A 21153-nucleotide genomic window follows, 5' to 3' on the forward strand; every position below is an offset into this window, starting at 1 on the left:
CCTAATGGGGGGCCCGGCATGAGGTAAAGTCCCTTCCTCTTCTGCTCTAGTCTGACAAGGAGTGGATTCTGAGCACTATCTCTTCCCTATTCCCTATCTTTCCCCACTGCCTCCCCATATAAGCCCCAGCCACTGGCCCGTGTTGCACAGGCTGGAGACACCCTTCCTGGGGCAGCGTGGTGGGGGAGGCACTGAGTCAGTCTTGTCACCCCCTGGGGTGACCCAGCAAAGTCTGCTTATCTGTCAAAACCACCACACAGAGCTGTTAATGAGGATTTCACATGGCAATGGGCACGAAAGCCTGATGAACTAAAGCAGGAGGTAAGCACTGGGGGCCTCCGTTATTTCCATGAGACTGGTGGGCTGAGAGGGGCACAGGAAGTCCTTGCTCTCCAGAGTTCTGATCTGAATTCCTATAGGCAAGATTTCTGTCAACGACCCAGAACCACTCAGACTTCCCCAGAGCCACGCAGCCAAGCACAGCACGACTAGATAAGGAAGCCCAGGGATGAAGGGTTGGGGAGGCAGCCCCCACTGTATTCATAGAGTTCCAAAGAGCAGGAGGGGCTTTACGAAAAACAAAAAAACAAGAGTTACCATGTCAACACCGGAGTTTCACAAACACCGACCTCTACAGAAGCTCGAAAACGTGAAATTGCTACCCAGTTTGAAGTTCAAAGAAAAGTGCATTTTTTATAAAGCGGAAAACAGAGGAGAAATGTAAATCCATGAACTAGTAATTTTTAGAAACCTCTTACTGATATACAATCATTTTATTATAAAGAAACATTTAAAAGGCACTATAACCTGCTAATTTGACTACTTCATATGACTTTCTTGCTTGACAGATTTAGAGATCTAAGGCACGGCCATAAATCTTTTCCAAACAAGGAGGATTATAAACAAAGCAATTAGTTAATTCAATAATTAAACACACAAACCAGCCATTGACAAGCCTAGGGAAATCCCTCCCAATGCCTTTTTTAATTCTTTTCCAGGTTTGGAGGCAGGAAGTCTCAAAAAAAGCATGACCTATGTATGACATCTACAATTCCTCGTTTTGAGGTTTTCTCCCCAAGCACCCACAAATCCAGGTCGCCCCAGTCTGCTTCTCCCATTCTTGCCCAAGTTCAAATCTCTTACCTAATGCTTACCATCTGGAGCCCTCCATAGGCTGTCACTGCCCACGCACGTTTGCCAACAGATGCTGCTGCACTCCCCTCCCTGAGAGGCACCCGCCGTGCAGAGCACGGAATGTGGCTGCCGGGACAAGGCAGATGTGTCAGAAAAGGCAAATCTCCCAAGCTGCCCAGGGACGCCAGAGCAAATCTGTCCTGAGCAACCCCAAGTGACTGCAGACCTAAGAGTTGAAACTAATTAATGGAAACCCAAGGAAAGATGGTGACAGCGCAAGGCAAGGGTGTGAAGTTTGTGTCGTTTGGTAAAGAGAACCCAAGAGGAAATCTCCTAAGGACAGGACGTTAATGCCTGCACCTTATTTCCTTCGCAGACTAACACACTGCTGTTAGAAACATGTCTTTACACTCCAGAGGGATTTTATAAGGTGTTGACCTGCTACTAATTATGGCAATGCCTACATGACAGCTAACAAAATAGGTCCCTGCTCATTTGATTCTGATTACCTAGCTGCTATCGGGGGAGATGTACTTCCCGCCAGCCGAACCAACCTGTCTGTCGTCCAGCTTCTTTGCGTCGGACCCTCCCAGGCAAGCATCTCCAGCTTGAAATGCCCTTTTGTCTCCGCTTCGCACAAGCAGGATGCTTTCCTTCCTACAAAACCCCATTGAAACCACGCTCCCCCTTATTCCCACCTGAATGAACCCTGACCAGTTCTGGCGCCCATCCAACTCATAGACTTCGCACTTTCTTAGCGCTAACAAAGATTTCTCTTGGTGAAAACGTTAATTCTCCGCATGCCTAACCTGTAACTTTGGCCAAGTTATTTCTCCTTCCTGGGCCTTGGCTTTCTCGTCTGTAGAAGGCGGATAATAATAATGCCAATCTCTTAGAGCCATGAGAATTAAAGGTCTATTTTTGCTCTGTTGTGTCTGTATGCAGACACGCACGTTTAGTGCACGTAAAGTGCTAATTAGCCCAGTACCTGGGTACACAGAGAGCGCTCAGAAAATGTCCATTACTTTCATGAACATTCCTATTCTTATTGCTCTGTGACTCGCGCTCACAACGGCATCGGTCCGCGTCACCTGCCTACTTGACTCTCAGAAGTAAGAGCTATTTTCCCACACTGCCCAGAAACCTGAGGCTGGGAGGGAGCTCGATGCTGACTGAACAACAAAGCAGCAGCCTGGCAAGGACTCACATCCTTCAGACTCAACCCACTGTGCTGATGACAAGAGCTCATTCACACGGTGAGTTCAGGCACAAACAAAGGCAATCGTATCTGATTCTCTAAGTAGGACAGTGGCAAGATAAATAAATACGTCTAAATTTGCGGAGACAGAATTTCAGCAGGGCTTCAGGACAGGAAGGATGACCTGCTGTGGCTCATGAGCATCTCCAGAAGCTTCCTGAAGGCGCGACTGAAGGAGAGAGGAGAATGGGCGGACTGATGCAGCAAGGAAGGCGGCACAGTCCTGAGCACAAATACAAAGCTTCCTGTGCTGGGGAAGGGCGGGGAGCACAGGCCGTGCAAGGGAACTGGGGTTCTTTGGAAGGTGTAACCCTAACCTCAGGCGGTGCTCAGTTCCCCAGTCAAAGTCACTTGCCCGTGGAGAGAAACACACACCTGAATTTACACCAGGGGTATTTCCACCTTGTGTGCTAGACCACCATTTACACACCTGCCCCCCCTTCCACCTGCTCTGGTTCTATTCTAACCCTCTCCTTTCCCATAAGAATCTGATGTCTCTTAATCCTCAGCTACTGAACGTCACTGGAGAAGGGAACCTCCAAGGATTACCCGGGCTACTGCCCTCCTCTCCTGGAGGAGGAAGCTGTTCCAAAAAGGTTAGTAATCTTCCAAAGGGCACAAAAATTCATGGTATAGCAAAACCTGAAGCCTAGATCATGTAGCCACCCCCTCTTCCCAAAGCAGTCTACTTTCTAACTCTGCATCATCCCCCCTTCCCAGCCCTCCACTGTGCCTAAGTCATCAAGAGAAGTTTTGTTGTTAAGCAGGCCATTGGAATAGGCCTCCTTTTTCAGGCAGGACGAAATAGATATGCCTGTTTTGCACCTGGCAGTCACTCTGCTCTGACTCATGCCTAGGGACTTTCTGCCTACACCGACTGTCATTCGCCCTTAATGGTCTACAATATCACACCTCCTTAAGATGTCAGACTAATAAAAAATGTAAATGGCTAATAAATATCACTAATTAATTTAGAATCTTTCTATAGACAAATCCTTCATTCTTCTTTTAAAAAAAAAAATGGGTTTTATTTAACTGGGGTCTTTTCTGCCCAGGCCATGGTTGTGTTATTTCAGTAGGAAATGTCATCGCTTGAATACCAGGTGCACTTGAAGAACTAATCGAGACCAAACTCACTTTTACACCTAACGAAAGACTAGGAACCATAAAACTACTCTTTGGAAAAGGAAGAAAGAAATTAATGTAGTGCACCAGAAATCAACAGCTGTTTCTCAAATCAAGTCACCTGTAACAAGTGACTCCCTCCCAGGGAAAATTATCTACTTTCAAATAATCATGTCAAGCTAGGAAAAAAAGTTTCATAAAATCGCCACTAAATGAATTTCTCTTTAGATGGCCCGGGGACAAGCCAAGAAGTTATATATAGTTGGACTGTAGCAAACTCCTAAGAAACTCTGATCCACTGTAAATGCTGCAGGCAAAGGGCAAGAGGGGGAAGGAAGGGTCCAAGGAATATGTGATTCATGACTGTTAGTCATCACTTTGGGAAATTTAGGACACAATCACTATCAGTTAAACATATTATTATTTGCTAAATGTCCAAGATACAAATTTCCTTGGGAACAACCGGCAACAATACTAAGGGCTCCGCACAGACCCTTAATTTTCCTATTTTGTGGGCTGGCGGATTTGGGGGAATTTCACCACGGGTGTGAAGAAGTGAAGGGATTTAATTACCATACGCACAGGAGATGCTTTATACATATTCTTCCTCAGGGCCGGGTCCAGTCTGTGGGGTCTGAAGTTTAAAAAGTTAGTCAAAGAATGGGAGAGAGTACTGGTGGGTGGGTCTTCCAGAAAGAGTTCCCGAAATTATCATCCTAGAATTTGACACCAGGTCTTAGGAGGGGCCTGTACCCCACAGGAGCTTCTCAGCTAAAGCCAGGACAAGTGTGCCTGGTCCGGGACACATTCAGACGTACGCATGCGTCACAAGGGTGGGGACACCTGCCATCGGCCAAGATCTACATGGTTCTTCACAGTCCTCTCTGACGCTAGACTGCGGATACCTCCAGGCACCTTTTGGCTGAGCTCAAGCAGGCAAACAGAAATCTTGACACATGATGTTTTGGATGACCTACGATGTGAATCCCAGTTTGTGGGATTCACCACCTTGTGAGGAAAGGCTGTTGGCCAAAGTCACTTACTTAGCAGCCATGCATGATCTGTGGACACCCACCTAAGGGTTCCTAAGAGATTGTCTCAGGTTAGCATCACAGTGCAGCTAAACTCAGCAGTTATCCTTGGTTGTGGAGGAGGTAGGGGAACACAGTGCTGAGTGGTCTGACACAGTGCCCCTGAGACGGGATGAGCTCGGGTCTGGGCTCAGTCAGAGCTGGGGAAACGGCCTCTTACAACACGATGTTCAGTTTCGCCCCACACCAGGTATCCAGTGCCAGGAGAGCACCCCAGTACATCTTTTAAAAGATTTTATTTACTTATTTGGGAGAGAGAGAGAGAGAGGTAGGGAGATATATATTTTGAGAGAGAGAGAGAGAGTGCATGAGCGGAGAGGGAGAAGCAGACTTCTCGCTGAGCAGGCAGCCTGACTCGGGACTTGATCCCGGGACCCTGGGATGATGACCTGGGCGGAAGGAAGATAGACGCCCAACCGACTGAGCCATGCAGGCGCCCCACCCCACTACATCTTAATTACGGCAAGGCAAAATGGGAAGGGGGAAAACTCTCTGAGCACCTCAACATTAAATCAATCCACGGAACCTTTCACCAGAAGAAAAAGATGTACCATGATGGAAGATTTGAGAATCACAGGCTTTTGGTAGGCAAAGCTCTACCTTTAGCACAGCAGAAAGTCATTACTGTTCCATTAACGTTCAGGAAGTAGATTAGACCTTTCTGGGCTTTCTTTCTTACGGCTCCCGGAGCCCCAGGGTGCCAGGGAAGTGCCGCTTAGACCAGCAGCAGCAATGCCTAGAATAGAAATCTGAAAATAACACATTCACTCTGACACGCCAACCCACTACTTTTAATTGTGGCTCATTAAAGATGTAAATAGAAGAAGACTTATGTTCACCTCTACTACAATTTCACTGCTGCAGTAAAATTACAACGCTTCTGTTCCTCTGCAGAAAGGAATACTTCTGCTTTGCGTAAGTAACATCACCGCAAGCAGAGAGCTGTGATTCACGAATTTTCCGAGGGCACTCATCACATGTTTCTGCCTGCTGTTGGACAGGGGACAAGGAAATGGGATGATTAATTCGAAAATCAACACAAAGAAAAAGAAAAGGCAAGGCAGCCCAAAGATGGTATCTAACAAATTCCAAATTCTTCCTAGGAGGCATGAGGGAAATGCAAACCTGCTTCTATTAATTCTGCAGAGGATGCAGGCTGAAGAGGGGCAAACCCCAAGCAGGGGACAATCAGTCCCAAAGAGGAATGTGACATTACCTATGAGGCATTCAAGTTCTGACTTCCAAATGCTATTTTCTTCAGTTACTAATGAAAATATTTTCTATGTCTTCTGCATACTTGTATTCCTTTTTTCAACTGGAATATAATTAGCATACGAGGCTACATTAATTTCAGGTGTGCAACATAATTGATTCAACAGTTCCGTGTTATTACTCAGTGCTCAGCCCTGTGTAAGTGTAGTCACCATCTGTCACCATGCAACATTATTACGATATTATTGGTTCTATTCCCTATGCTGTATTCTTCAATCTCTGTGCCTTACTTATTTTATACTTTAAAGTTTGTTGCTTACACTTATCCTTACAGGTCCTAGTTTACTAAATTAGAATGAGAATTATATCTTATTGATAATTATTAATACAATAAAGTATTAAAAGTGAATACATGAGGAAAGTTTATTTGAAACACTATGTTAAAAATATATTAAGGGATAGCCACAAAAAGAGACATGCTGTAGAATTCCAGGTGTATGTGGTAGCTAAAATAGGCACTCATCAAGATAGAAAGTAGAGTAGAGGTCACGAGGAGCTGGGGAGGGAAAGGAACAGGGAGTAAGTGTTTAACAGGTACAGAGTTTCTGTTTGGGATGATGAAAATCTCTGATGGTAGCACATTACTGCAAGCATACTTAAAGTCACTTAATCGTACTCTTATGGTTGCAGTGCCAAGTTTTATGTTACATGTATTTACCATAATTAAAAAAACATATTTTTAAAAATCAAATTAAAGACATTCTGACAATGGAGTGGCTGGCTTGATGACGAGTTACCTGAGACAGAGAAAGTGGATGAGGGCAGTGGCCGGCAAGGGAGGGGGTGAGACCAATGTAGGCGCCCACCAGGAAATTAGAGAAAACCATGTCCATTCCTGCAAAGTGGGTACGGCTGCAGGCGAGAGATAAGCTTCTGCTAATTGGCACCCACATGGGCGTCAAGAATTTACAAGTACTGATTTAAATGCATTAAGCAGATCTGATATTCTGAAGATGCCTACTGAAGATCAATTTCACAGAACAGATAACCACTCCAAAACTTGTCAGTTTAGAACAGATTTGGGTTGAATTTACACAATGTGTGCCTGTAGGTTTGCAGGCTATGACCTTTGATAGTTGGACCTGAACTTCCCCTTTCACTAAATGTCACTGCAAAATCCAAGCACCATTTGGAAACACATGCTGCTCTGCCTGTTGCTGAGTGTTTTTTAGTGAAATAAATTCGGTATCAATCAGACAGAAGACGCAAAGTGCTTCCCTTAAATATCTAGGGTTCTTGCCGTGTGCTCACCCCCAAACTCTGTTTTACTACAAAGAGCAAGTTCACTCTGCGTGGTATCCAACACAGGACACCAGGCTCTTCTGAGTAGTAATTTGATGGGGTCCTAGAAATGGCCACCTGCCAGCAGGGTCCTTTAGAAGGATGCTGGTCCTGAGGACAGCTGAAGGTAATTTCTTTCCCATCAACCTCTACAAAGTAGATTAGGTCCTTGTGGGGCTTTACTTTCTCTGAAAGCAACAGAGTCCCAGCAAAGTGGCCTTAAACCAGTGAAATAACAACCGTAGTGCATATTGGAAATCAGAAGTGCTGCAACAGAGGTAGGAGTGAAGACAGAGTACAGGTAAGGGGTCAGAGAGCCCAGGGTTCAAATCCTAGCTTTTTTCCTACAAGGTGAGTGAAATCTTTGGTACCAATAATCTCATCCACTCCAATAAGATAAAATTTCAAGTAAAAGAGTCATAATCTATAAAAGGTTTTCTGAGGATCAGATGAGAAGAAACATGTATAAGCACAAAGGAATTTAGTTTATTAACTATTCTTAGATTGATTAGTTTCCTCTTCAAAGGGGAAAATGTACCAATCGTGTCTCCTAAATTTTGTTGAGGAAGCTTTTAAAATAGACTCCACCAATATTTATGGAGTAGCCATCCTGTTGAGGAACACAGGACAGGAGGAGACCGGTTTTCAACTTCCATAGAGTCTAACAGAGCAGCTAAGTCAACAGGAGTTAAGTCTGACCTCCACCTTCTCCTGTTCCACAACCTTCAATGGCTCTCCACCACTTAAGATAAAATTCCAACCTTTAGGATGGGATTAAACCCATTGTTTTCCCCTGTAAACTGGAACTATGTTACGGAGGATTGTAAAGCACCACTCAGACACTGGGGTCAGGTAGCTTACTCAACTCATAGTTCATACTAATTATTATTATTATTACTATCATTATCACAGCAAGCTTGTCCCTCCTAACCCTTCATCGTTCTAGTTCACGCACCTCACACTGGATCCAAACTAGCCCATGACGTGCCTCAGACACAGACCATCCTCTCCCGTCTCCTCACCCTTGTCCTCCTGCAATGTGGGATCCTGTCCATACTTCAAAATCGAGCTCAGATCGCCTCCTCCACGTAATAATTAAACCAACTATCTCTTTCCTTTAACGTTCCCACCGCACTTTCTCACCCTCCCTGATTGGGCTCGCTCCCATATTTTACCTTCCCTCACGGGAGTAAAAGCTCATAAATTCAGTTTGAAGGAAGGCACCAAGAATAAAGGCTGGAAAGTGTTTGTTACAAACTGAGTAGCTGTCTACCTGAACACCACGAAAGTAACATGACCATAAGAGCTAACTTTGTTTGTTTGTTTGTTTGTTTGTTTGTTTATGCTTCATGGGCATGAAGTCATTTAGGTTTTACAGCTCTGATAGATGCTGCTTTAATTCTCCTATGCCATGGGTGGATAAACTGAGACCCGAAGAGTTTTAATTTGCTCAGTATTGCACAGCTATTGAGAGGCACATCTGTACTCAAACCCAGGAAATTTGCCTCAAGAACCTATGCTCTTAAACAGTACATTACATTGTTTTCCAACAGTGGTAGAGCAATGGATTGTGTAGTGCTAAAAGCAAAACAAAAACAAACCATAAGTGACTCTTAATCTCACAAAACAAACTGAGGGTTGTTGGGGGGAGGGGGTTTGGGAGAAGGGGGTGGTATTATGGACATTGGGGAGGGTATGTGTTTTGGTGAGTGCTGTGAAGTGTGTAAACCTGGTGATTCACAGACCTGTACCCCTGGGGATAAAAATATATGTTTATAAAAAATAAAAAAATTTATTAAAATTAAAAAAAAAAAAAACAAAAAAACAAAAAAATCCTACGAGGACAGTCATCAGTTTTCTCGGGGCTGGATTTTCAAAACTTTGAGCTCCATCAAGGAATTATGTTCTGTATTGAGATCTTTAAAGTCTCATGAAGAGCTGTCTTCCCCTTTGCACCTTCCTCATTGAGGCTACCTGTGCTGGGAGACCCTCCTCTGCTGGTGCTGACGCCAGGCAGCCTTCGATCAGTTGCAGCCACAATCTACGTGGTCTGGGGAGGTCAGTTCAAGATAAGCACCTACTGCATCGGGAAGCACCCCAAACTATAATGAAAACTGCTTTCATTATAGCTAAAGAACGAGAAATTAGGTAAAGGTGAAATCATTTCACCTTAGCCATTTTGTGTCTGTGTGTCTGTGTGCGTATTTTTTTAAATGAAACTACTTGACATACATTGATGGCTTCAAGTATACATATTTCCTGATGGATCTTCTCCGCAGTCAAATGGCCAGGATTTGGCCTGGTCAAATGCAAAGCTCAGAACAGAAAAATAATAAAATAATAATAAATAATTAATAAATAATAAATAAATAATAAATTCAGCAAGGCTCTTCACTGTGCAAAACAGACAAAGATCAGCTTCCGTGAGATGCTGCCAAGTGATGTGGTATTTAAGGTTTCTGAGTTAGTAGTCCATCAGTACATGTGGACTGACCAATTTCTTAATCTGTTACTCTAACAGTGGTTCAACTTTTGTCATAATTTTACAGGCAAGCAAACTGAAAGCTGGGTAAGTATATCATGCAGGGAAAGTGGCAAATCTTAACTTGAAATGATCTATTTCAACTTACTGACTCTAACTAGAACATTAATAGGAAAAATATAGTAGATACATATAATATACATTATAAAATAATACATACTATTAAATAGCCTTTCCCTAATGTCAAAATATTGTTTCAAAGGATGCATGACATGCCTCACACATTGCTCTCCATTAAATACCATTCTGAATTTCTTGCTCACAAGTGCAAATGATGATTTTTTTAGTGGCATTTTTAACATGTGATATTAAAAAACCTCCTCCTCCTCCCTTTGGAAAGGAACTTTTGAGGATGCCAAATTAATTTTGGAGATGACTTTTCATTTTGTTTAAGCCAAGATATTTTTTTTCTCCTTTGCAATTTTAACCAAACAGAATTCTTAGAAATGAAAAAATAGTAACAAGTATATTTCTAGAGTAGAATAGCCTTTCAGAACTGAAAATGTTACATCAATCCTTTAATGTTACCCAGTCTTGGCTTTTTAAATTCCCTTAAGAAAAAAATACCACATATCCCTATTATGTTGCCAACACTGGATGTGTCATTTTGGTGGATTTCTGATTTGGCCATAAAACAGTTTAAAAAGCAATTTCTAGTCGTTTCACAAATATGGCTTCTGAGAAGCTGAACTGATTCTACCTGATGTTAGAATTTTCAAATACCAAAGATTCACCCTCCTCGTTGGCTTAAAAGTGCTTGGATGTGGAGCCCAACTGCCTTTGTAAAAACTGTTTCACCCAAAACATCAACTTTGGGTCGTTTTTACCACATGGTAATTCGCACCGAGCGTATAGGAAACGTGAAATCTTACCTAAAGGATTACTTTTATATTTCCAAATGAGTTCTTTCTTTCTACCTTTTGTAAATATTTATTAAGCTGTATTATGTGGAGAAATGGGTTTACCACTTAGAAGACAAGGTTTAAAATAAACCAGTCCCCACCCTCATGGGTCAACCACAGAGAAGCCAGCATCAACAAAGATCTGTGACCCACAGACTATCACAGGAGGGGGTAGGGGGGGTTCCCAGTAGGCATCAATGAATGAGAAATTCACTGGGTGGAGAAACAGAATTTCATGCACAAGAATCAACATGAAAGAAGGCATGGTCGCTGAAGAACACAGTGTATGGAGAAAGGGAAGAAGTGTCCTGTGAGAAGATGTGAGGAGGGATGAGATTTCAGTGGTGAGTCGATAATGAATTCCTAGGGATGCTGAATGTCGTGCGTGCAACGGAGTTACCATTTTATCTTGCAGGGAAAGGGAAGTTAACAAAATCCTTTGAATTTTTTTCTTCCACTTCATCATAGTCACTCTTTCCTCTGGAAAATACCAGAAGACTATCATTCTTTTTTTTTTTTAAAGATTTATTTATTTGACAGAGAGAAATCACAAGTAGACAGAGAGGCAGCCAGAGAGAGAGAGAGAGGGAAGCAAGCTCCCTGCCGAGCAGAGAGCGCGATGCGGGACTCGATCCCAGGACCCCAAGACCATGACCCGAGCCGAAGGCAGCGGCCCAATCCACTGAGCCACCCAGGCGCCCCAGAAGACTATCATTCTTAAAGAAAGTACCAACTGCTCTAAACATCTTCATTTTTGCTCTATTTACTCCAACTCTTTGTGGACACGCACACATTTTCATCATGACTTTGTAATCGATGTGTACCGATGGGTGATCCGTCGCAGGCACAGTTTTGAAGGATGTAGTTGAGGCTTCCATTGTATTACAAAGACTGTTCCATACTTCACGGGCCACTGAGCGTTTTTAGGAATGGGAGTAATTCGATCAGACCCTTTCTTTGGGAAGACCGTTCTCAAAATCCTAGGGTGAATGGAATGCCAGAAGGACAGACTTACGGCAGTAGTACTCTTTTGGAAACGGCTGTGGTACTCAGGCAAATGATGCTAACCGCAGAAGCAGACCAAGGGCAGGGGAATGGAGCAGAGTGCTAGACCATGAAATAAGCAAGAGGCAAAACTCCAGCACGTGATCCAGGGGTGAAGCATAGGAAGAGAGGATGGTGTCCAGCACCCATGACTGGCTGGCAGCTGATCATGTTTCTCTAGACAAGGACCCATAAAGGGAGTCGGGACAGTGACAGGAGGAGGTGTAGACTCAAGTCAGAGGCACCTATGATTAACCCAGTTGGAGCCATCTGGGAAGGAAGATGGAAGCCAGTGATCTTAAGCTCCGGAGAGGAAGAGAGAGCCATGATCGTCATCCGAGCGGAACTGGTAATGATGCCGGGATGTGATGATGATGTCTTTGGGGAAAGCATGTGTAGTAAGGAGCTCCGGTGAGTTCTTTTCTGTTTTCCCTCCAACCATGTGCCCACGTGGCAGTTTAATCCTAATTTCTTTTGATGCACAGCAAACACCTCCTTTCAAAGCTTTCAAACTGTCACCAAGGAAGGGTACCTTCCAAGTTAATCACCATCTGTTTTGATGATGCCTATTATAAGACCATTCACTGCATTTCCTGAACTGGTGCGGTTTCACTCAGTTATACCCAGACACCCAGCTTCTCCAGGGGACTGATGCAATTAGCGCATGATAGTATGAGCAAGAGAAGCGAGTTGTAACACATTTCACAGAAGGCTTGCTTGGTACTGCTTTACAGAGCGTCAGCTTGGGGACATGAAGTGTATCTAACTTCTCTAAGCTAGAAAGCCTTTCAAGAGCTTTCCAACGATGGTCTTCAGGGAGGGTACCAAACTGCCTCTTTTCCTATGTCTACCTGCCTTCCAAAAGCAGTGCCCATGAATTAGGAAGCCAGTTGGAAACCCTGCAGCTCTCGAGAATGCTTCACGGTAAACAACGCGAGGAATGCAGTCAAATGTTCTGTTAAAACCAGCTCTTCACCTTTCCAACCACAAATGACTACTCATAAGGAAATATCCCATGCATTGCTGAAGACCTCCAAAACAGCAATGCCTTTGGTATTTCACTAAAATCGTATGTTTTACAATTTCTTTAATTTCATCCGTAGGTATTCCTCCACCTTGAAACCTTTAATGAAGGCTCAGGGCACTGATGGCAACAACTGCACATTTCTCTTCCATGACTGACAGCCTACGCACTTGACTCCTGCATCACAAACACAGCCCACGCCCCATCCCCACTGGAAGGGGGGCCATCCAGAGAAAAGTCTAATCAGGTTTCGATGAAGCACCATGTGCAAAAGCCTCTTTTTCTCTTAATGCTGCTTTGGAAATCTGTGCTTTCTTTTCCTCCCTTAGCTGAGAATGAGGGGAAAAATCCATTTCCCAATGTGTTCTACCTTCCCACTCCCCAATGCTCTGATCGCCAAGATTAGACGGACGCCCAGGAGAAGACGCTTCCCATCCCTTGCCTGAATGTGCCTTTTAACACAAACTTTATTCAAGAGCGACACAACTTGAGTGAAACTGTGACTAAGCGAGAGTGAAAACGAAGAAAAGTTGAAAAAAAAAAAGTCTTCATGCAGGCGGTGGTGGCTGTCATCACAGTTAATAAATTTCCTGATGCACCCACTCATTCCCTTATAGACTGGTGAGACTTCTCTGGGTTCTTTGGGCTGGCTTCTGTCAGATCTCTTCCCTGGGTGGCACCTGCCAGCGAGGGCATCACGAGCTAGAAGCAATGCCACCTGGCAAGGCTTGGCTTGCTCTTGCTGGACGCAAGTGGAGGAGGTAGGGAGGGGGTCTGGGGTGACCACGGCAGGCTGCTGTCATCAGACTGAAATCTCGAAGCTGCTACTCGCACTGAGGACACTTTGATGTGCGTCCACTGCGGCTGAACTTTATCCGTGTCCCTGCGGGATGGCTCTCCCGCCGCTGAAATTGACAACCCTGAGCCCCAAGAGCTCAAAGAAACAGCATTGGAGATAAACTGCCAAGGGCAGCGGGCGTGGCCTCGGGATCCGAGGATGAAGCGACTGGGTTCCCACGGCACTGCTCCCACCTCAGATCGCCTCCTGTCCTGACGCCCCGGTCCCTCTCCCCGCAGCCGACATGACTGCTGGGCTGTACGCAGCAGGAGCCAGGCCACTAATAGGGGACAGTCAGAGCCACGGGTTGAAGAGAAGGGACATCAAAAGGTTTCCAGAACAGCCATTGACCAAGGGAACTTTACACCTTTGGACAAAACGGGGTTTTTCCGGGTTCAGAGAACACGTAGACCTCACATCCCGCAAAGGCTCAAAGCTGCTTAAGGATAAAGGCAACCCTCATGGCTAGGGGCTACTCAAATCAACAAGCAAATTCTTCCTGGGCACCTACCATGTGCTCAGATCCAGACCCGACGCAGCAGGTATGGAGGCCCAGAGGATGAGCAAGTAGACGCTGGCCGCTGTCTACAAACCTCAGCATGCAGAAGAGTTCTCTGCGGTGAGTCTCTCGGGCTTCACATCCCCAGAAATTCTGACTCACTGAACCTAGTGTTGCTGAATCTGCGACTTTAAGACACATGCCCAGGAGGCTCTGGCTGCAGGAGACCCTGGGGCTAGACCACCCTGGAGAAACACGGGCCACGATCTGATCCCTGCCCTCAGGAAGTCTGCAACCCAGACGGGTTGATAACAAACTCCCACAAGGTGCTACACAGCCATAGATTTTTTTTTTTAATGATGCACTTTTTTTTTTTTTTTTAATTTATTTGTCTGAGAGAGCACAAAAGAGCAGCGGCAGGCAGAGAAGCAGGCTCCCTGTGGAGCAAGGAGCCCAATGCGGGATCATGACCTGAGCCGAAGTCAGAAGCTTAACCGACGGAGCCACCCAGGCACCCCACGGGATGCATGTTCGAAGTGTTACAGGAGTTCACAGAGGCCTAAGCATACCAGGAAGACTTCGTGGGTGAGCCGGGCTCAGGGGTCAGGCAGGCCCAGCGCAGAGACAGCCGCATGCAATCGTCTTTACCAAACCTCCTGACTCAGTGTGACAAGGGGGGGCCATGGCAGGCCGCACTAGTGAAGATCAAGGCGGGAGTTCGGAGACTGCCACCAGGCAGGTGCACGGGCTTCGTGTGCTGAGGGCAGGGAGGGGACCGTCACCAGGAGAACCATAACACCGGCATTTCCCGAGAACGCCACGTTCGCCTTTTCCTTCCACCGCATTCATGTGGTTTCCTGAAGTTCATAATTTAACATTTGTGAGAGAGAAAAAAATGCTGTCACGAAACCCAAATAATGCAGTGCTCCGAGGCAGCCAGCCAGCTGCCAACAACAGTGACATCTGAGCATCATTTAAAGTGTCATTCACAGCTCTGCTGCGGAAAAGGGATGTTTAGTAAGAAAGAAAAATCATAAATTCTGTTCAATGTTAAAAAAAAGGTTGGGGCGCCCCAAGGGTTCAGGGACAGGCAGATAACCCGGAAGACAGGGACAGCCAAACAGAGAAGGAGGAGCGAGATCCCCAACGGAAAACTACAGGACGATATTTATATGATATTGTACTCGTGTAACAATGTGTCATGTTGTCTTTAATGCATTACTTTAATGCGTTACTAACCACAGACACCACAAGGCCGGTCTGATCAAAGGCCTGGTTCACAAGATCGCAGGGAGAAGGAGGTTAGAAAGGACCCCACAGTGCCTGGCCCTTTGTCTCCGCAATGGCCCATCCAAGGAGCCTCCCTGCCCAACACGGCCCACCAAGGGCTCCCATCGATTAGGCTGAGTGAGAATCAAAGGGGATAATGATTTAATTAATTTCAGCAATGTGAACTGTGGAATTTTTACATTTGCAAGAGACCTTGGAGGTCACCGACGCATGCACTGGAGTTTTTTTTAGAAGTGACCCATTCCCCAAGGATGAGTAAGTTGTCCGAGGTCCCCGAGATGGGTGGGGAGAACTGGCTTCTGTTTGAGGACTGTTTCTAAGAACTACCGTCCACTAGGCTGATCAAACTTGCTTGGAAATCCACAATATTTTGGTGTTCTGCATTGTTTGTTTCTTTATAGTTTGGAGCCCTGAATTCCACCTCCAGACCAAGGCCATCATGTGGGGCACCACGTGTAGTTAAAAGGTGCTCAATAAATGTAGGTTGAGTCAGACCTGGAAAACCCCAGCGCACCTCACCCTCCCCACCCTGATACTCCACTCTGGGGTGAGAAATCTGCCATCAGATCGGATAAAAGCGATATCTGGAAGACAAACTTTGCTGGTCATTTGTGTGTTCATTTGTTTGGGATTCTTTTTCTCCCCCCTCCATTTTGGTCTTCCCTAACCACAACTTCATTGCACTGCAATGTCTGAAACAAACACACTAAGTAAATTTCATTGTTCTCTAGGCTCCCTGTTGCTAGAACAACATTTTCTCCAACGACCTGTTGCATGCATGGGCTGTAGAGAAGTAGCCGGCACTTGAATAAGAGGTCCCAAAACCCCAAATAAAGAATGACTGATGAAACCTAGAGCTAAGGAACACCGAGTCCTTCAGACGACTTACCCACGGCCGTTTGTGTTTCCAGACCATCCGTGCAGGCTGAAGTCCACGCCTTCTTGCTCATGGTCTAGGGCAGCACGACTTTTGAGGCCTCAGAATAAATGCTTTCATTCTGCTGCAGTATGCTACAGGAAAAGAAAACAAAACAAGTCAGAATGAGAAATGCCACTTCAAGCAGTTAGTTGATATTCAGGGGGAAATCCCTGGCTTCTCTCAAAACAAGCATGTTAATTATCAGAACGAAGCTATCACACCACTGATCTACCTAGGGTGCCCTGAAATGCTGGGGGCGGGGGGAGGGCGGTGAGAGGAGGGAGGAAGAAAGAAAACAGAGCACCTGCTGGGGTGGGAAGTACATCTTGAAAATCATGATCTACACCACCAGGGACATGCCTACCAAATTCCAAGTTTACTAACTAAAATCAGGATACAGAGAAAGATCCATGATGTTTCATAATTAAAGATAACTGATGTGTAGTCGCCAAGGGTAGGAAGTGGAGGACGTTTTGTTTCAAATTAAAGTTCATCTGATTTTGCCCATTATAGACGCAGACTCACTGAGCTAAGAGGAGTATCTTTAAATACCGGGCGGTTAGGATGGAACACAAAAAAAGAGGCAGAGTTAGAAGGAGGAAATTTTCTATTTTGCGCCACAAATAGGTCATTGACAGGTTTTCACCCTGACTTGATACATCTCCATAAAGAACTGCCCCAGCCCAGTTGGGAGGCAGCGTTTACTTTGCACGCTGAATATGAAATGAAAGGTTAAAATATGCACGCCTCTTTACCCCCACTCAGAGCAGCTGACAAAACCTACACACTAGAACTGTGTGTGCGCGCGCGACAAGGTGGCTCTGGAAAGTTCTCTTCTGCCTTGTGAGCTTACAATGTTCCCTTGTCCTTGGGTGCTGTTCCAGCTTCTCCCGATGCTCACACAAGTCCACCCCACTGTTTTGTGACAATGGCCATCTGGGCCTGGAAATGAGCTTCAAAAGATGTCTGCAACCTCTTCTAGCCTTTTACGAGCTCTTCCTCGTCTGTTTTGAAAGCACGCTGCAAGACTGCCAACCTGCTCTCGCACTCCGATGACTGCATCCCGCGTGGGATGCCAAACCCTCCGCATCTCCAAAGGTCCTGAGGCCACTGCCGGGTCACCATCCCATGACCCTATCCCTAAGAGACAGGATATACCTTCCTGTCCCATCCCTAAGAGACAGGATATACCTTCATGCCTCACTCGGTGACTGCATGAACAATTAATTCCTTGAAAGCCTTCTGAAGTTATGACTTTATAGAAGACTCAACAGGTTTGAAAAGAACTTCTGGCGGGGAGGGGGTAGTGTCTATCTGTGGTTATCTGTGTGTAGGCACTCAGAACTTCCAAGGAGGAAGAGAAAGCTCCTCTTCGCTAATGTTTAAACAAGTGAGTTGAGTTGAAGCCCATTATATTTTCAGTCTAGTTGGAAGAGCGACTGCCTGAAAATGGCAGTCTTTTTTATTTTCTTGATGCTATCAATACCCACTGAAAGTGGGGTTGTCACGATTTTATTAGTTTTCCCAGCAGCTTTCATGCAATGTAACCGAGCTCCCACTCGAATGTGTAACAGTAACATATTGCTACAAATCAACATAAGCCAGGAAGTTCAAAGCATGACAAACTGTCTTTATCTTACCGTTTGGGTAAGAACAGAATTTTAAAGGGAGGAGGAAGATGTAAGCGAGCCCACCGCACGTTCCTGGCTGATATTAATCTTCTTTTACTAAAAATAAATTGCTGCCTTTCTTTCATTTGTTACCAGCTTTCTTTTTTTTTTTTTTTTTAAAGATTTTATTTATTTATTTGACAGACAGAGATCACAAGTAGGTAGAGAAGCAGGCAGAGAGAGAGGGGAAAGCAGGCTCCCTGCTGAGCAGAGTCCGATGCAGGGCTCGATCCCAGGACCCTGGGATCATGACCCACGGTGAAGGCAGAGGCTTAACCTACTGAGCCATCCAGGCACCCCTCTATCTTGACATGTTAACTGGGAGGGTCTCTGTTGTCTGGTTCACGATTCTTCCTCAAAGGAAGCTGCCGGCCCGGTGGGGCAGACAGCACACCACAAGTTAATCTGGGCCTGAAGCAGACCTAGGGTTTAATCACTCATGCCTACTGACTCACTGAATGCCATGTGTGGCATTGGTTGGAAGAGTTTACCAGAAGCTCAGTACCTTCTCGTGGTGCTCGTTCTCTTTCTGTGCTGCTTTTACCTAAAGAAAGACATCCATTTCTGGATTAGACTTTGCCACTATGTGGACCCAACTTATCTGGGAGAGGCAGAATGGCTCCCCCGATGAGCTCAGAGCCCTTTCCCCGCAGCCAAAGCCAGGTGTCCAGAGGGGCAAGTCACACTCTTTGGAGAGGAGAAAACAAAACAAAACAAAAAAAGCAGGGGAAGCTAGGCCTGATCCAGACAAGATTTTTCATTCTTCTCTCTGTAGATGGGAAGGAGTTGGACATGATTGATTTCAGGATTTAGAGCTGACCCTCAATTACACATAGTGCACCATGTAGGGGGCGGGTTTTGTCAAAAGAAGAACCACTGGACATTCTAATACACCTCGTTTTAAACAATAATTTCGATATCCTTTCCTCTTTCAGCCAACTTTCCAGCAGTGTTGGTAATCACCAAACAGACTTGAACTTCATCTCCTTTGCCTATCCATTCTTGTTTGCCAGTTGAAGCTCTAGAGACAAGACCAAAAGTCTAGAAAAAAAAGAAAAGAACACCAGGGGACGAGAGCATTCACAGATCTGCCTGAACATGGGAAGTTATCTATATAAACCAGGATTCCAATCCACATGATATCCTTACGGGGTCTGACATCCGATAAGCATTTTTGTAACAATTTTTTGAAACACTTACAAATAAGCAACAGCGGCAGAGTGTATCAACACAAATCAGAAACAGTGCCCCAAAAGCCATGAGGTATTTTTTTTCTCTCTCTTTTCATCTCAGTTTTGCCACTAACTGGATTTTTCAATTTAAGCACCATCTCCTATGTAGAATTAGTTCCTTATCTATCAAATAAAGGGACATAAGTAAATATTCTCCATAATTAATTACCAATTAGAATTCAAGCGGCTTTTCTACGTGTTTGAGTATACCGTATCAAATGAGATCTCAAAAAACACAATTGTATCTTATACGACTGTCCGGTAAGTCACTGTTCTAAAATTCAACAATGAGATACAGCATAGTAAAAAAAAAAAAAAAAGAAAGAAAGAAACAGGTTCATTGTGAAACACCACTTCAGGGGGAAATGGATGTTCTAGTCAATAAACAGGGCCGGGAAAATCAGCTCTTTATTTGGAAAGAGTCAGCTCCCCATCTTACACAATTCAGAAAATAAATTTTAATAAATTAAATAATTAAAATATAAACATGTTTCCACGGACATACGTATATAGGGTATTTATTATACATATATACATCATTTTCTATAATTAAATACAGAAAAATAATTTTCTAATCATGAGAGGCCCTGTAGGCCACTGCAGAGACTTTGACTTTTACTCCAAGTGACACAGGAAGACATTCGAAAACTGTGAATGAAGCGGTCTAATGATCTTCCTTATGTTTGAAGGGATCGTTCTGTCTGTTGTAAGGAACAAACCATAATGGGACAAGGCTGAAAGCAGGGAGAGCAGTTAAAGACTGCAAAAACTCAGGTGAGACACCCAACACACGGGTGAATGGGTGATATGGGGGGAGGGGGAGGGAGAACTGGTGAGATTCTGGATATAATCTACAGATCAAGTGGACAAGTGGTATAAGACAAAGAATCTATTTTGAAGGGCAAGTAGACAAGTGGTGTAAGAGAAAGAAAAGAGCTGAGGAGGATCCGTTCAAGTTTTTGACCAGACCATCTCTAAGAATGGAGCTGCCATTCACTAGACCAGAAAAGATCACGGGAGAAGCTGGTGTCGGGAACTCCATGTTTGCATGTCAGACCTAAGGTGCCTAGTAGACATCCTGGGGAGAAACTGTGTAGACCGCAGGATATGGGTGATGTCAAGTAGCCAGTAGGATGTGTAAGTTTGAAATTCACAGACATGTGGACGGAAGATACAAGTTAAAGCGTGAGTTGACTGTCACAGGTGGTTCCCAAGATCCTACCTCTTGGTATTCGTGCCCTTGTATAGTCGTCTCCCCTTGTCTATAGACTAGATTGAGCCATTGCCGCGTAGCAAACAGAGGGCAGCAAAGGCATTGGGATGTCATTTCCAAGATTAAGTGATAAGACTGGCTTCCATCTTGGATGCTCCCAAACATTTTCTCCAGGGTTACTCAAAATAGGGGTAGGGGATCAGCTGCCGGGCTGTGAAACCATCCTGGGGGAGGGGCCCACGTGGTCTGCTAGCAACCATGTGACTGAGCTTGGAAGCAGATCCCAACTTCCCCCTACCCCACCTTCAGATGAGACTGCAGCCTGGGCTAATGAATGGCTTGACTGTAACCTCGCAGAGATCCCAAGCCTGAGACACTGATCAGAAGTGTGCCTTCGTTCCTGCTTACAGAAACTACGAGATAAGAAGTCTTTGTTGTTTTAGGCCACCAAGTTTTAGGGTAATTTGTTACACAGTACTAAGTAACTAATACTCTTCTGATGTGCAAAAAGCACTCTTCTAGGGATTTTATATGACTCTTTACAGTTGGAGAAACTGAGTCACAAAGAAGTTGTGGAGATGTGCAAGCATCACTTGCCCAACAGCACACATATGTGATGGAGGTGGGAATCCAACTCAGGCCATCTGACTCCAGAGCCGAGGCTCTCTGTGACTGCATGACGAGATCATTCGGAGATAACCTTCTCTACCCTTGGACATGCATCCTTGAAATGTGACTTTTCCACTGCAGGGAGTGCTAACACCATAGAGTTCATACAAACAAGGGCCCACATGCACCTCTGCCAACTTCTTCACCTGT

The 21153-nt window shown here is 44.9% G+C and overlaps 1 protein-coding gene across 9 annotated transcripts in view; it reads right to left on the reverse strand.

The window, feature by feature from the left end:
- The window catches only part of ATXN1 (ataxin 1), a 408360-nt gene that overhangs the window by 281126 nt on the left and 106081 nt on the right, over positions 1-21153 (reverse strand). For all 9 annotated transcript variants that reach the window (XM_059179401.1, XM_059179406.1, XM_059179402.1 and 6 more), the window contains one exon: positions 16190-16311. The gene's annotated coding sequence lies outside the window, so the exon portion shown is untranslated. The remainder of the gene's footprint in view (positions 1-16189; positions 16312-21153) is intronic.

This window comes from Mustela lutreola, chromosome 6, assembly GCF_030435805.1.
Source record: "Mustela lutreola isolate mMusLut2 chromosome 6, mMusLut2.pri, whole genome shotgun sequence".
Classification (NCBI taxonomy): Eukaryota; Metazoa; Chordata; class Mammalia; order Carnivora; family Mustelidae; genus Mustela; species Mustela lutreola.